This window comes from Lissotriton vulgaris, chromosome 3_1 (genome assembly GCF_964263255.1).
Source record: "Lissotriton vulgaris chromosome 3_1, aLisVul1.2, whole genome shotgun sequence".
Lineage (NCBI taxonomy): Eukaryota > Metazoa > Chordata > Amphibia > Caudata > Salamandridae > Lissotriton > Lissotriton vulgaris.
The window spans coordinates 743,717,622-743,735,848 of NC_141689.1; positions in this window are offsets into that span (position 1 = coordinate 743,717,622).

Sequence of the window (18,227 nt, forward strand, 5' to 3'; positions counted from 1 at the left end):
TGTAGCTCTAGCCTTACCTCCTAATTATGCTATAGTTAGAAGGGACAAAGTTCGTGGAAAGGGTGGAGGAATTGCTATTTATGATAAATCCTACCAATGTAGGTTGGAGGATTTATCTCTTTCAAATTGTGAAGCAGCCTTATTTAAAATCACATTGACCCTGCAAACCACTTTTTCAGGCATTCTTGTTTATCGCCCACCTCGACCTTCTAGTTCCTAGGCCTCCTCTTTGCCAGATCTGGTTACGCCATATGTTCTCAAAGCAACAAATTTCCCTATATTGGGTGATTTTAATTTACATCTTGATAAAACTGAATGCACAGTTAGTAGTGCATTGATTTCTAATTTTGCGGCACTAAATCTTTTACTTTCTAATATTGGTCCTACACATATCGCTGGGAATTTGCTGGATCCCATTTTATCCAACTTACCCTGCCTTCGGTGTGATCCTGCTCTTCCTTTAAGTTGGTCAGACCATTTTGCAGTTAAGTTTCATTGTAGTTTTTTGTCAACTACAATGGCTGTCCTTGATAGGAGTCAACATAGATTTCGGAACTGGAATAAATTGGTTATAGATGTCTTTATTAAGACTCTCGCTGATAGTGCCCCTATCGATATACACTCAAAATATTGAGTTTTTAATATCGATTTGCATTAATATCGATGAAAAAAATTTAGAATGGACACAATATCGACTGGACAGAATATAGACTACAAAAATTTCGAATAGGATAGCATTAATATCGAATCAAAAATATAGAATGGACTTAATATCGAACGAATGGACAGAATATAGACACAAAAATCTAGAATGGACAGAATATAGACAACAAAAATATAGAATGGACAGAATATAGACTGCAAAAATATCGAATTTGAGGTACGAAAGTTAATATCAATTTTTAAAGTGTTTTTTTATGTTAGTATATGTTTGAAAAGTGTATATTTATTTTATTATTTAATTAATTGTTTTTTTATGTTATTTAATTTTTGCGTAATCTAATTCTGTTGTGGGTTGTGGTTTTATAGGGGAATAGGGTGGGAAGTAATTTAATTATAATTAATTAAATATGTTAATTTATTTATTGGTATTTATTTTGAACTAATTGTTAATTAATTATTAATTGTTAATTAATTAAAATATAATTGGTAATTATTTTTAAATAATTGATTAATTCATAATTATGTTCATTTTAGTCATTTATTTTTTGTAGCGGGATGTGGGTTTATAGGGGAATAGGGTGGGAAGTAATTTAATTATAATTAATTCAATATGTTAATTTATTTATTGGTGTTTATTTTTAATTATTTTGAATTAATTATTAATTGGTAATTAATTAAAATATAATTGGTAATTATTTTTAATTATTTGATTAATTGATAAATATGTTAATTTTATTAATTTATTTTCTGTAGCGGGTTGTGGGTTTATAGAGGAATAGGGTCAGAAGTTATTTAATTATAAATAATTACATGTGTTAATTTATATATTTGTATTATTTTGAATTATTTGTTAATTAATTATTAATTGGTAACTAATTAAAATATAATGGGTATTTGATTGTAATTAATTTATTAATTGATAAATATGTTAATTTTATTAATTTATTTCCTGTAGTGGGTTTTGGGTTCATAGGGGAATAGGGTGGGAAGTAATTTAATTGTAAGTAATTCATTTTAAATTCTTTTTTTTAATCTAATTTTTAATTATTTTTTAATTGTTAATTAATTTATTGTTAATTGGTAAAAAATTTGTATTAGTAGGTAAATATTTTTAATAATTCATTTTTATTTGTATTTTTATTTGATTAATTAATATAATATTTAAAAGTGTTAATTATTTTAATTAATTTGTGATTGGTATTAATATTTATTTTATTTTTATTTATACATGAAGTATTTACTTTCCCTACTGTTGCACTCACTCGAGTGGAAATAGTAGTTTTTACCCTCCTGCTATCCAACGCTTTCCCTACTGTTGCACTCACTGGAGTGGGAATAGTAATTTTTACCCCTACGCTATTCAACGCTTTCCCTACTGTGGCACTCACTGGAGTGGGAATAGTAATTTTTACTGCTACGCTATCCAATGTTTTTTCTACTGTTACAGTCACTTGAGCGGTAATAGTAAATTTAACCCTCCGCTATCCTATGGTAAATATATTGTATATTTTTTATTAATACTATGTTTATATATATATATAAACAGAACATGAAAGGGGAGGCAATCGTCTGCAAAAACTGAGACGCCTAGAATCTAAACTCATCATTAGATTTAAGACCAAAGTCCCAAATGGATTGAACGGAGATGAAGAACTCTATGTACATTTGTGAAAAATTACTAATCTGAAGAGCGAAACAGTGAAAAAGGAAATTCGATGAAGTCCATATTTTTCCAAATAGGAAAGGAATAGAACTGAGAGTCACAAGGAAATGCACTAGATCTAGACTGTCAACATTTTAATACCAAAAGCAGGTGAAATTATGATTGTAAAAAAATTTAACCAGATTAATGAGGACAATATATGCAGAATATGGATTCCAATGTGATAATAACTATATCTGCAGATTTAATGTTGTTTTTGAGGCCATTTTTTCATGATCCTGATCAAATTAATATGTATAAGTTGTGTTATAAGAATTGAAATTAAGATGAACTGAATATACAAAGGCTTTTTTCCTAATTGTCAACTATCTTGAAACATGAGTATCAGTATCGCTGTCCTTAGCAAATCAGTAAGCTGTAATTCACAAAGTCGAAAATAACACTCAGCTAGAACTATCATTAATCAAAGGATACCTTCCGATGTATACCATTAAAGATAGACACTGAACTGGCACTCAGTCCAAAATTACCATAAACACAGTCCGACCAAGTGTCAAATCAATCGTGGATTAGAGCCTTGACTAATAAAACACACAATCTAACCTGAATTGAGCCAACTGTTTGTGTAAGGACATCGATAGGCTTAAATAGCCAAGTTAGAACTACCTCACCTACAATGCTTCATAACTGCCAAAGTGGTGTGTAGAGTATAAAAGCATGAAACTGAAAACGGACTTCTAACTATCGTAATCAAGAACAGTTTTGTTCGAAACGCGTAGGTGAGGGAAGTATGATGGAGCTGAAATAATCCATATTGGAACCACCCGAGAAGAGTGCAGCGTTATTTTTTGTTGCTAGAAAAAATATATATGTATATATATATATGTATATATATATATAAATATATATATATATGTATTAGAAAATATATTTTTATTTATATTAATTATTTATTAATTTTAATGTTATATAAGTATTTTAAGTATGTTTAAGTTAGTTATATTTATTATTTCATTAATTTTAAATTACTTTTAACTATTTAAAAAATTCGATATTTTGACTATATTTTTTACAACGATATTTTTGATTCAATATTTTTGTACTTACCTGTTTGGAGATAGGAAGTCAATATTTTGGCATTCTATATTTTTTACTCGATATTTTTGTAGTTCTATATTTTTGCCATCAATATTGTTTCAGTGATCCCCCTATCATTGAGCATATGTCTACCACCTCATTGAGTATAATACAAGATTGGATTTTTGACGCAGTTGAGTACTGTCTTCCTCCATCCATGAAAAAAAACCATAATCACCGTACCCCCGCCCCGTGGTTTACAGAGCAATTAAAAGCAGAAAAAAACAATTGTAAAGCTCTGGAAAGGAGGTGGAGGAGGAACTATATGCAGGACTCTAAATCTGTATATAAACAAGCTCTAAAACATTATCATACTCTTGGTAAACTAGCAAGGAAGGACTATGTTTCCTCCACTATCTCTAAAGCCAAGAGCTGTCCACGTACTTTGTTCACTATGGTAAAAAAAAACTTGCTGGTTCCGATACACAATCATTGCCACCTATTTTAAATGAACAACAATGCGATAGTCTTGCTAACTACTTTGTGGATAAAGTAGAGCAAATACACTCTGTACTAAAAAGTACTCAGCCAGTGGCATCAGCTACGTTGCTCTCGACGTCCGTGTCTGATTACAGGGTGAAAGACTCTATAAGACTAGAATCCTGGATACCTTTTGACTGTAACTCTTTTCAAAAGATTTTAAATAGTATTCAATCTGGCTCCCCTTGTGACCCCATTCCTGTATCCGTGTTGCAGTTGTTGGATTCATCTTCTTTGATGTTAATTATGCAGCTGCTAAATGCTTCTATCCAAGAAGCTACTGTACCAACTGACTGGAAACATACAATGGCCCTTTCTCTTTTAAAAAAGGGCAAATGCTGATTCGTCTCAGCCATCCAACTTTGGGCCTTTTTCTTTGCTTCCCACCTACTCAAAAATTTTTGAAAAGCATGTTAACCAGCAAATAACTCAATTTGTTGAATCTACCAACTTTTTATATTCCTCTCAGTCCGGTTTCAGAGCTGGCTATTCCACAGTGACAACTTTGCTTGGAGTATCAGAAATGATATGGCAGCGACCAGTGTTAATTGATTCTTTGCAATCTATTGGCATTATTGGATCTGCACTTGGCTGGCTTTCATCTTTCTTAGTCAAAAGGACTTTTCATTTTTTTTCAGGAAGAGCCACTTCTAAAACCCCTTGCTCTTCTTATTGGGTAACCCAGGGCTCCATCTTGAGTCCTCTTCTGTTCAACCTCTATGTTAAACCTCTGGCGACAATAGCAGACAAGGCGGGGCTGTGACTTTTCTCATATGCTGATGATACCCAAATCATTATTTCCCTTTCCACAGAAAAGATGTCTCGATCCTCTGTTCTTCAGACTGGTCTGAGGAACATTGCATCTTTGATGCAAGCCAATCTTCCTAAATTAAATGGCGAAAAAACGGAGGTCCTCATTCTGGGTAAAAAGAAAGATCTTTGGGGTCCCCAACATTGGCCGTGTGAAATGGGTGATCTTCCTCAACCCTCTGAGTATGTTCGCAATCTGGGAGTTCTTATTGACGACAAACTCTCCATGAAGCAACAGGCAGTAAAGGTGTCAGCCACCTGTTTCACCATCTTAAAATAGTTGAAAAACATTATTTGGATGCTTCCGGTTTCTGCTCAGAAAACCGTAGTCCAGGCACTTGTGACATCTAGAATGGACTATGGAAACATCCCTTATTTGGGATCAAATAAGGATGTTACACGGAAACTACAGGTGGTACAGAACTCTGCTGCCAGGCTGCTCTGCCAGCTCTCAAAAACCTCAGCCACTTCCAGTGCCTTGCGCATTCTTCATTGGCTTAAAGTTGAAAGTTGTGTAAAGTTTAAGGCCATGAATTATATGCATAAAATCAAAGCCGGGTCTGCTCCTAAATATTTGCAAACTTTAGTTCACTCTTACCAGCCCTTTCGTTCACTTCGTTCAGCCATGCAGAGAAACTTTTCGGTGCCCAGACGAAATTGAAAAGAATGGGAGGTCGTTCATTTGCCTGTCTTGGTCCATCAATATGGAATTCTCTTCCCACTGCAATTCGTAATGAAACTCATATTTGAATTTCCGTAAACTTTTAAAAACCTGGTTATTTAACCAATAATTTATCTTACTGCATCATTCTTTTCCTCTACCTCTGTCCTCTGTCAGGTCTAGCGCTGGGAAACCCTTGTTGGGTAGCTGTGCGCTGTATACAATTAATTTAAAATAAAAATAAAAAAAAATTGAATTCATGATTTGGTACAGGATGTCATGATGACATTAAAGTAGACAAACAAACACATAGTTACATCTTGTTAAGAATGCTGAGTTCATGAGCCAATCACTCTGGATAAACAATGTATATAGCTCTATGAATGGTGCTAGAAGCGGAGTCATGAGTAGATACACATATAGGGTTAACCATTGATGGCAATACCAAAGGTCACACTGTACAACTTAGTGTTAGTTGCTGCATATGCACAAAAGGGTATTGAAGGAGCAAGTGGAGTCAAGGGGATGGCTGTACTTACAGTTACATTGGACACTGCAGGTGTATTAACCTATCTGACCTCTCGCCGCCTCGTAGGATGTCCATTGCATCTCCTTCAGTATTTGTGCCGGGTGCTCATTGCGAAAGGGGGAGTGTTTCTGGGCGCATCCAGTGGTAGTCACCTGAGCATGTTGGAAAAAACGGACGCCATCTTGCAATGGGTTTATTGGTAGTAAGGTTGTGGGGGAGAAAGAAAAAAAGGGGGCCAATGGGTGGCTGGGTTGCCCCGCTGGATTGTAATGGTATGGAAAGGACAAGAGCAAATAAGTATAGCAAATTACTCAGGATTATTACCATGGCTATGTAGTGATGTTAAGGGAGAACACAGTTGTGGTAAAAGCATGTGATGCGCATAACGGGCAATTACATTGTTGGCGTAAAGTGCATCACCATATTGGGATAGTTGACTGCATTGTTATTGACAGAGCAGGTGGCAATGGAGTAAGACATTACCACTAACCAGATGCAAGAATACAAGTTCTTGAACTTAATTCTGGAAAAAATAATTTGACTTTTCCTACAGAAGACAGCAGATATCAGCTGGTTCCCAAAAGAAATTATTTTCTTAGGTGTTTTTAATACCACAGAAGAACAGAAATGTAATACATATTTTCTGTGGAAGAGCTACCAAAGTGATAGCAGAAATGGTTAAACAAATGTGTATGTTGTGTCTGGCCAGAATGCATATGCGCCTTTGTCCTGGGTCATGTTGAACAGTGTTGATTGTGTCTCAGGCCATCCTAAATGTAATTTCAAGGGAGGAGATTGAAAATTTCCAAATTCAGTTTTCATGAATGTTTGTGGTGGTTCGAATAAACTGCTATGAGTTTGAATCGAAATGTAAAATCCACTGAACAGAAACATGGCACTGGGACGATACATCGACATTGCCGCTTTTTCTATTAGGCCCTTCATGGAACTGCTACTTTGTGGTAAACAAACATCTTTTTATCACTTGTATCAGTTTATCAGAAATGGAGGCACATCTTGCTGCTGCAAGCGGTTGCACATGTGAATAAACCAAAGCTGATTTACTCAACAACAGAGTCTAACAAGTTTTTCCCACAATTGCTTTTATGGTACTGCCAGATTTAGTGACCTTTGGGAATCAGGCCTAGTATTATCGTTCCATGGATATGGATTGAGTCAACTTTGGCACTTGAGATGGATGCCAGATTGTTTGCAAATCTCATAATTCCTGTAATTGCTGCCTAATCTTGTGTCTGGGCTTCCAAAAGAAGGGTGTTACAATCTGTTTAGGAAGAAAAAAGTTAGGGACAAGTAAAGATTTACTGATTCCTGGCATGATGCTGCAATGCTGATTGATCCTGCATTCAGGTGTGATAAGAGATACAAATACTATCCTACTAAGCAGTATATGAATGAAAAACAATTGGCTTGTGTCAGCACCCTAATGCATTATATGACACATATTTGCAACTAGCTAAGAAATGAGGATATTAAGAATTTGCCAGTGGATACCCGGTGGAGGAAAGGTAATGAAACTAACTCTGGGCAAAGCACTACGCTACGCTTGCGTAGTTTGGGAAGTTTGCGCTACTTTGCACTACGCGAATTGCACGTAGCACAGTGCAAACATGCATAGCGTAGCGCAGCGGTCTTTTTTGCTTGGTCGCGGTCCTCAACGTCAAGTTGGCGACCGCGAGCAAGCAAAAATGACATCCCGGCAAGACTTTTTCCTCATTCGTGATCCACAACATCAAGTTGCCTATCGCGAGCATGGAAAAGAAACCTCCCGAAGAGATTCTCACCTCGGGGAGGTCAGGTTTCCCATTGCGAGTGTTCACTTATGCTCGCAACCGCTCGCGATGAGAAACTACCAGTCCTCGTTGAGAAAGCTGCAGCTCGAGTAAAAAAATACTGAGCGGCAGTAAAAGACAGCTTGCCCTGTGCAAGATGCCGTTTTCAATGATTGCACAGTGCGGACAAGCATCCGGCACTGTGCAATCATCGCGAACAGCAAACTAAGCCCAAGGATAAATTAAACTCTGGCACAGACCACAAGAAAGGAAAGATTAAATACAACAGGGAAAACTGATGTATATGTTGCCTCATTGGTACCTTGCACCCTCACAGACATGCTTTACGTGTACACTCATAGTCTCAAAACCTTGGGTCGTTCACTTACTTGGTCAAATGAAAGCAATCGTTGTAGCAAATATAGAAGCTTCCATGCCATTGTCCTTATAACCACCATTAGATCATACTCCCCCCGGGACTGCATTTTCACCAACATATGAGGAGAGGATCTGGTCTGAAAATCTTTACATCTGTGCTCAAACAAAAAAGGCATTGTTGTGAGGAAAGCAATGCGTTCAACAAAAATTGAGTGCTATCTAGCTCTCCACTATTTTCTTCAACCTCATTTGGAGGTTGAAGTAATGTGATTTCCATGAGTGCAGAGCCACTTCCATTCCACCATTTGAATAAATAATTGGTTGGCCTAAAAGTATTATGACAACTAATCATTTCATCCTATGTAGAATGCATTTTTCCAAATCATACCCCCTAAAGTACCCACAAAACAATTCAAATAAACTTAACACGTTTGAAACTATTTAAACATACAAATAATCTATTTATTGCAATGTCACAGTCACTGGTGGAGAGGCAAAGAATAACAAGGAAAATACATGTCTTTGCCCGTTTCCCACATGTATTAAGAGCTATTAACTGCATTGATGTGGTGTAATGTAATCGTTTGGGTGTTATACACCGCGTGATGTTTCACGCGGCGTATGACCATTCTGTTTCATGGGCTCGGCTCGTGGTTTTACGTGAGCCACAGCTCATGGATAAACATGTTATGTTATGAATGTGTTGTTACCCGTGCATGGGCGCTTGATCTTCGGTTGGCCATTGTAACTGTTGGCTTGCCGCTGATCGGACGCTCCGTGACCGGGTGGAGTTTTACTGCTGGAATAAACTTACCGATTAAATCTACGAAAGTCTCCTGATTCCCTTCATCACATTTTGGCGACGATTGGGGAACAAACCCCACCATTACCCACGCAAAAAAATTGAATTTCATCTTACTTCTGCAATTCTGGATTCCATTCGACACCTCATTCCGGTATTGGCGTCTTTGACAAGTATTTCCTGTTTCACTCGGAGCAAGGCTTTTGGCAAGACACAAATTCCAATAGGATATTGAAGATTTTGGAGGCGTTCCTTCATTTTACTGGGTAATTTTCCCTTCATCTCGGAACGAACCTCGCCTATTGGACGGTTTCAATCTGCTGGTTGAAACGCTCATTGCCATTGGATTTCCGTTTTCCACACTCTTTCATCGATGTTTTAGTGTGAAGATAAACGAGACGGCAGACGTTTCTTGAGCCTAAGTCAAGGTATCGTTGAGTAAATGTATTTTTTCTTTAGAAAGCGTATCTTCAACGATACGCACGTTTGTTTCACCTCATTATTTTAAAGACTTTAAAGCGCATCTTTCATAAGATACACACACTTTTGCTGGTTATTACCGCGTATTGTCTCAGCGATACGCATGCTTTTCCTGACTTGTACATTAATTATCGCTTATTACTACAGCGATACGCTCGCTCTTTCAGGACTGCGCATTTATTGTTGCGTGTTGCTTCAGAGATACGCACGCTTTGTTAGAACTGTGTATCTATTACTGCGTGTTGCTTCAGCGATACGCACGCTTTATCAGAACTGTATATTTATTTCTACATGTTTCTTCAGCGATACACACGCTCTTTCAAATCATTCTAATTATAAAACATTCTGTGTTATTTACACGTATTGTGAATGTAATTACAGTCCTTTATTTTGAAATATTTGGGGTCAAATACTCTCGCACAACAAGCAGTTATACTCACTTTTTGTGTTTACAATACCTTGATATATATATATACATATATATATATTTATATTTATATATATTTTTCAATTAATATTCAATTTTATTATTACATTTTGGAATGCAATTTATGCTATAATGTTTTAACATGGTGTTCTTGTGCATTTTTTATTGATCTCTATTTATCTGGTGATTTTCTGGTTTTATTGTTAAATATGGCTAATAACCAATGGCATAAAATCACTCAACCACCACCATTTTTGAGTAAACCAGGTACTCCTGACATTATATGGTCGTAGTGGTATGGTTTATTTGAAAATCATTTGATTGCTATTGATGCTTCTGAGTATTCTTCCCAAAGAAAATTTGCTATTCTTTTTGTTTTTTTGGGTCAGGCAGGTCAGCGGATTTTTAAAAGTATTGTTCCTATAGCTCCTCCTATTTCTCAAGACGAAAGTAGAGATAATCCTTGGAATGTATATATTGAAGTCATTGCTAGACTGAAAAAAGAATTTTGTGATGAACCCAATATCATGCTTGAGCGACACCATTTTTATTCCAGGAAACAAAAAGAGGAAGAGAAAGTAGAGGAATACACTGCTGCTCTTAGAGTGCTTGCTATCACATGTAATTTTGAACCTTCACCTGATAATTTTATTAGAGACCAATTTGTGTTCAATTGCGTTTCTAGAAAAATGAAACAAAGGATCCTTGGATGTAAAAACCCATCGTTAAGTGAGGTCATTGACCTTTCTCTAAGTATTGAACGCTCTACTTTGACTAGTAAGGTAGTTATGGAACCAGCTAAACAAGGAATTAATGCCCTGGATTACTCTGATTCCGACCAAGAAGGAGCTGTTTGTTCAACAATACTAAAAGCAAAATTCAGTCCAACTTTAAACCTTTTCAAAAGAAAAAGACTTTTTTCTGTTATAGATGTGGTTCAAAAGATCACATAGGAAATGCTCCGAACTGTCCAGCACTCAAGAAACGTTGTTCAATCTGTAAGAAAATTGGCCATTTTCAAGGCGTTTGTAGATTTGCAAAGAAACCTCCTAGTGTAAATTTAATTGATGTAGATTCTTCTTCTAATTCTTTAAAGAACATTGTGGTAACTTTGGATTACAATGGCGATGTGGACTCTATTAAGGGGCCTTTATGTGTCGCTATTATTGATAATGTCCATTTACAGGTCATGGCGGATTCGGGTTCGCCATTTACAATTCTCAGAGACTCAACTTTTTATGAGAAATGGGACAGAAGAGTTGAGCTAATTGAGTCTGATGTCAATCCCAAAGCATTTGGTGAGAAGGATATTAACATGATTGGTTATTTTGAAGGGTTGGTTCAGTGTCTAGGGAGGGAAACAGTTACTAAGATTTATGTTGCCGAAAAGGGTAAGAACATTGTAGGCTGGAAAGATCTTGCCAAGATGGGACTTTATTTAGTTCCTGGAGATGATAACCCCATCAAGGTAGGGGAATTACCTAAACTCAAAACGGTTTCCAATGATCTTCCTATTGCAATTGTAGAGAGTTCTAATGTAAATGTGCAAGACATTATTTCTGAATTTAAACCTGTTTTTAAAGAAATGGTTGGGAGCGTGAAAGGATTCGAACACAAGATAAGATTAATACCTGGGGCGCAGCCTGTAGCACATAAGGTTAGAGCGGTCCCATTGAGTGTGAGATCAGAGTTGAAAAAAATGTGAGAGAATTTATGTGAACAAGGCATTATTACACCTATTAATTCTTCACAATGGGTCGCTCCAATCGGAGTCGCTCGAAAAAAAACAGGAGAGATTAGGCTATGTGCGGATTTGCGCTCCTTAAATAAGAATATTATCGTGGACTGTCATCCACTTCCTAGGATCCATGAGCTTCTGGCTAACATTGGGGAGGTAAAATGGTTTTCGCTGATCGATCTTAGGTCAGCGTACCATTCAAGTTTCGTTGTCTAAGGAGTCCCACGAGCTTACATCCTTTATCACCCCCTTTGGGGCCTTCAAATTCCTATGCCTTCCATTTGGTTTAGCGTCTGCAGGTAGTGTTTTTCAGAAGCTGATGGATGTGTTATTTCAAGGTGTAACAGGTGTACAAGCAAATCTTGATGATATTTTGATTTTTGCCAAAACTTTAGATGAGCATAATAAAATCCTTAAACATGTTCTGTCAATTTTAATGTCTAGGAATATGACAGTTCGCAGCGATAAATGCAAATTTGCGGTGAACTAAATTGATTACTTGGGTCATACTGTCTCTGACCAAGGCTTTACTCCTAAATTCTCAGTTATCAGGGCCATTGAGGATGCAAAACCTCCTTCGGATAAAGACGCTTTGCGATCTTTCCTCGGCCTAGCGGAATATTATGCTAGGTTTGTGCAATCATATCCTCAATTAGTTGAGCCTTTAAGGCACCTTTTAAGGAAAGGTTCCAATTTCATTTGGACTGATGAGTTGAACAGAGTTTTTTGTGAAGTTAAGAAAATGATTGTTTCAGCAAAAGCCATACATGCTTTTAGAGAGGATGCTGTTTTTGTTATCACAGTGGACGCAAGTATTTCTGGACTGGGTGCGGTCCTCACTCAGAAGGTTAACGGACAGGAGCAGACAGTCGAATTTGCTTCTAGAGCTCTTAAAGATTTTGAAGAAAGATACAGTACGATAGAGAGAGAAGCTCTAGCTTGTGCCTGGGCGGTCCACAAATTCAAGATGTATATTTGGGGGAGGAGATTCGAGTTGGTAACCGACCACAAACCCCTAATTTATATCTTCAATAAGTCTAACTCTGCTTCCATGTCAGCAAGGCTCATGAGACTAGTTTCAAAGTTGCAAGAATTTAACTTTACAGTTAAGCATATTGTGGGGGGCAAGAATTTTCGTGCTGATTGTTTATCCAGGATGGCTATGGTCAGAGATGATGAAGAGGATTTTCTAGTGGAAGATGTAGAGTGTGTTACTCTTGTGGACGCTGTAAATGAGATAAGTGACGTTATTTCTGAGAATGTTCGGAAGGAGGCTACCGCAGTCGACAATGTTTTGTTGAAAGTTGTGGAATTTACTACCCATTGTTGGCCTGAACCTAGGGGTTTGAGCGGGGATCTACGTAGTTTCGCTCAAGTTGCAGAGGAACTCTCCGTGGAGAGGGGAGAAAATTGTTCCTCCTTTTAGACTTAGGGAGTCCATTATTAATAAGGTACATCAAGGTCATTTAGGAGTGACTAAGACATCTATGCCCATTGAACAACATTATTGGTGGCCGTCAATGGATATTCAGGTCAAGAATTCGATTGATTCTTGCCCTGAGTGATTGTTGTCTGACAAGCATTGGCGTACTTTAAAAGTGCCATTGCATCCTACTGAGTTTCCTGACTCACCCTGGGAGAAAGTTGGGGTAGATTTTTCAGGTCCGTATTCCATTTTGCAACAGGAAAATAAGTATGTAATTCTATTAGTAGATTATTGTTCAAAATGGATGTATTTTGATTTTGTTAAATCACCAGACTCAGATTCTACCATAGCTTTTCTCAAGAAGGTTTTTGATTTAGAAGGGTCCCCAAAGTCTATTGTCATGGATAATGGAACTCATTTCATTTCAGATAAAATGTGTAAATTGTTGAAGGAGTTGGATATTAAGCAGCTGAAGGTGCCTTTATATTCCCCATCCTCGAACGGTCTTGTGGAGAGGGGGAATAAGGTAATTAAAGAAGGTATACAGACTGCAGTGTCGTGTGGCTACAAGGTTGGGGATTTTGTAAAGCAAAAGGTCTGGCACTATAACACGTCTCTCCATTGTGTTACAGGAGTATCTCCTTTTTCTCTTTTAAGAGGGAAAGAGAATCGTTTTGTGTTGTTTCCTTCATGGTTACGCCAGGGTGCTGTAGGGAAAACTACTGATTTACATTCAGTTAGGAAGGCAGTTCAAGAGAAGCAAAGCCAAATGAAGTTACATTTTGATGGTAGTTCGGATGGTAAACTTGTGGATGTTCTGGTTGGTGACTGGGTGTTGATTAAGAATCCTGGTAGAGTAGTTAAAGGTCGTTCGAAATTTTTTGCACCTGTCCAAGTCGTGAGAGTTAGCAAGGGAGCTGCTTTCCTTGGTAAGAAGGGTTGGTGGAATAAACGCCAATTAGTAAAAGTGACGGATCATCAAGCAGAGATTATCAAAGGTAAACTTAGTGAGGGTAATTCTGATAACCTGGATTGGAGTTTTTGGCTAAGTGTTCCTGATTTGCCAAGTGGTTCCCTTGCCTCTAGCCGAACCGGTGACCAGCGTCCTATCAGGAATTCTGTATGTCCACAGAATGCTGCCATTAACCAAACCTTTTCTTCTTTTGGCAGGCGTATCAGAGCGCCTGAAAGGTATAATGAATTTGTTAGATTCTGAATGTTATTTTTATTTTATTTATTGTTCGCTGTTGTAAGGGGGAAGGTGGTGTAATGTAATCGTTTGGGTGTCATACACCGCGTGATGTTTCACGCGGCGTATTTCCATTCTGTTTCATGGGCTCGGCTCGTGGTTTTACGCGAGCCACAGCTCATGGATAAACATGTTATGTTATGAATGTGTTGTTACCCGTGCATGGGCGCTTGATCTTCGGTTGGCCATTGTAACCGTTGGCTTGCCGCTGATCTGACGCTCCGTGACCGGGTGGAGTTTTACTGCTGGAATAAACTTACCGATTAAATCTACGAAAGTCTCCTGATTCCCTTCACCACATGTGGCCCTTGAGCCACCTCACCACACAGCACACATTTGCCGCAACAGACACCACCAGCACTCCATCAATGTGCAAGCTCTCGTCCATACTAGGGTCTGCTTCAGTGATTTGTAGGCTACTTTTTTTGGAAGCAGAAACAAAAGCTATATTTTACTTCGATCACCTTGTGTTCATCGCTTGGTTGCTGTGGATTTTGATGACATGAAGCTCACTGGTAAATGACTGCATCTCACACTGGGGCTACATATGAATAAGAGAGATGGCATCTCAAACATATTCATTAATTGCTACTACCAGCACATTACCCTGACGCTTACTGCACATATGTAAATAAAATGCATTCCATTTAGAATAGAGTTGCCTTTTGGAAAATTACATGTTTCCTTGTTGCAGGTGAGGCCTGTGTATGCTGTCGTCTCCTATGTCTTCACACCATACAGGCCTCCAAACACTCCCTCAAAAGAGGTAAATCTGGATCTCTTATTCATCACAGAGACTTGGGGTGACGAAGCCTCCGGACCTGATTTTAGAGCAGCCACCCCCACTAACTACAATGTATGTAGATTAGACAGGCCAATAAAAAAAGGTGGTGGCATTGCTATAATCTACAAAGACCACTTCAAACTTACGACGAAACCTTTTATCTGCCCTGAATATGAGTCTCTCAATTTTACACTAGGCCTTTCGGCCAAATCATCCTTCAAGGGCATGCTAATCTATCGCCCTCCTGGGTCAAGAGCCAAATTTCCCGCCAATATAGGCAATTTAATTGAGGCAACTGCAGACTCCCCACACTTTACCATACTAGGTGACTTTAATTTTCACCTAGAAGTCCTCAATAACCACGATACTACGCAGCTACTCACAGACCTATAAGCTGCTTTTATGATGCAACTGATAACTTCTCCCACGCACCAGGCAGGCCACACATTAGATGGCATATTTACCAACAGTCCCCTTGTAACTGTTACCCAAATTATCCTCCTCATTTGGACAGACCATGCAGCGATTTGTTTCACTGTCGAAACTAACCCTACCAAACCTACTCCCACTGCCCCCTCTCAATCTTCCTATAGAGACTGGAAAAACATCAATTTAGCTCAGCTAGCAGAGATGATGCAGGCAAACCATATTCCCTATGAGCAGGACCCCATTATAGCGTCCTCCAATTATTTGACGAACTTAGATATGGCCTGTAACATACTAGCCCCGATCAAATCCTCCCATCGGAACAGGAAAATACCTTCAGCCCCGTGGTTTACTGAAGCCCTCCGGACTCAGAGACAATACTGCAGGAACCTTGAAAGGCAGTGGCGTCGCAATTACAGCCCCGCAGACAAAACGACCTACAAAAATTCCCTTTCCATCTATAAAAGACTAATAGTTGCTGAAAAAAGTCTCTACTATACTTCCCAAATCGATCAGGCGAAAAACTCAGCTGGAGAACTATTTCGGGTGGTTACTACTCTGTCCAACCCTCCGGCCCCGCGCCTAGAAGGTTCTGAGTCTTTAGCAGATGCTCTGGCCAGTTTCTTTGAGGAAAAAGTTAGTTCCATTTTCCTTACCTTCTCGCATTCTTTCCCTTCACCCTCTCCTGCGGCACTCCCCGTGAATACTTCGCCCATCCTATCATCTTTCGACACCATTGATCAGGAGCATATTCAACGCCTGGTAACCAGCATTAAATCCGGATCCCCCCTTGACCCATGTCCCCCTGCTATCCTGAACCTTATCCCAGAATCAATCTCTCCCGCGTTGTCTACCATCTGCAATGCCATGTTTTCAACAGGCATATACCCCTCAGTCTGGAAGGAGGCTATCATTAAGCCACTTCTAAAAAAGCCAACTCTGGACCGTCTTCTCCCCGCCAGTTACAGACCCATCGCGTGTCTCCCTTTCCCAGCCAAGATCTTCGAAAAAACTATGAACATTCAACTTTCGAAATTCATAAATGACAACAATCTACTTGATGACACTCAGTTTGGCTTCAGACAGGGGCATGGGACGGAGACAGCACTGCTAAAGGCCGCAGATGAAATTCGAGCAACAATGGACATGGGAGGAGCGGCAGTCCTAATACTCCTAGACCTTTCCGCTGCATTTGACACGGTCGATCATGTCACTCTGATCGACCGTGTCTCAGCTCTAGGAATAAGAGGCAAAGCTAAAGATCTGATTGCCTCATTCCTAGCCAATCGCCCTCAGACTGTCAAGATGGGCAATTTCACCTCCCAGACCTTCTCCCTCCCATGCGGTGTTCCACAGGGCTCCTCGCTAAGTCCGACGCTTTTTAATATCTATATATCGGACTTAGCGAGGGTGATAAAATCTTATGGAATTGCCCTTACAACGTATGCCGATGATACCCAACTAGTACTATCGGTGCACAACAACGGAGCATCCGTCGCAGCCAACTTTCAAGAGGGAATGAAGGCGATAAGCTCCTGGATGTCATCAAACTGCCCCAAACTTAACTCCGATAAAACGGAGGTGATGACATTCGGGAGCTTGCAGCCAGCATGGTCCCCTCAGTGGTGGCCACCTCAGTTGGGGACCCCCCCCCCAACCGGTGGTCAAGGTCCGAAATCTGGGAGTCACTTTTGACAATAAGCTGACTTTCCTCAATCACACCAACGCTGTTGTATCATCTGCCTGCTACACCCTAAAAAAAAATAAAAAAAATACTTCCATACCTACCACAGTCAGCGGGCAAAACACTTATCAGCACTTTAGTGTTTTCAAGAACCGACTATTGCAACTCCCTTCTCCTGAATGCTCAGGAAAAGGTTCTCAATAAACTCCAGACAGTACAAAACGCTGCAGCCAGAACCCTACTATCCATTCCTAAGTTTACCTCAACCTCCCCGTATATTAAAGAACTACACTGGCTCCCGATCAGGAGCCGAATCAAATTTAAGGCTCTGTGCATAGCCTACAAAACCCTGGACAACGCAGGACCACAGTTTCTAAAAAAAGCTCTCCGCCCAATGGAACAACGCAGGACCCTACGATCTTCATCAGCCTACTTGCTGAACGTCCCTCGGACAAGAAAGGCCAGCTGGGGAGAAAGATGTTTCACAACCGCCACGGCCAAATTGTGGAACACTCTACCACTCCACATTAAAACTGCTCCCACGCTCCTCAAATTCAGAAAGAGCCTCAAAACATGGCTGTTCTCCTCTTCCTAACTCCCCCGTCATACCATAAGTGAGTTCTGTAACAATAGCGCCGAGACACCCGTATGGGTATTTGCGCGCTTTAAAAATTGCAAAAATAAATAAATAAATAAAATAAATAGAGACAGCACACACGTACATGAACCATTATTGAATGCACTTTTACATCTTTGATTTGCAGTTCATATGTCTTGTCAATAAGGGGGAGGGGAGCTGTGCACTCTCACCAGTAGTTGTATGCAAGATGTTTGTAGCCTGTTGTGTGTTGCAAACCATCACCCAAGACTATGCATGCACATAGATATTGACCCTAATCTATGCCCACATCCAGGTGCGTTTAGGAAGGGGCTGAAAACGTGGCTGTTTACCATGTAGTCGCCTCACACCTCAGTAACCTGATAGGCAGTGCTCAGCGCCAGGACACCCATAGATAACTGTTGCGTTTAAGAAATGTAATTACACAACATAAAATAACGTACCCATGGTGAGGAACAGAATAGAGGTTATGTTATTCTGG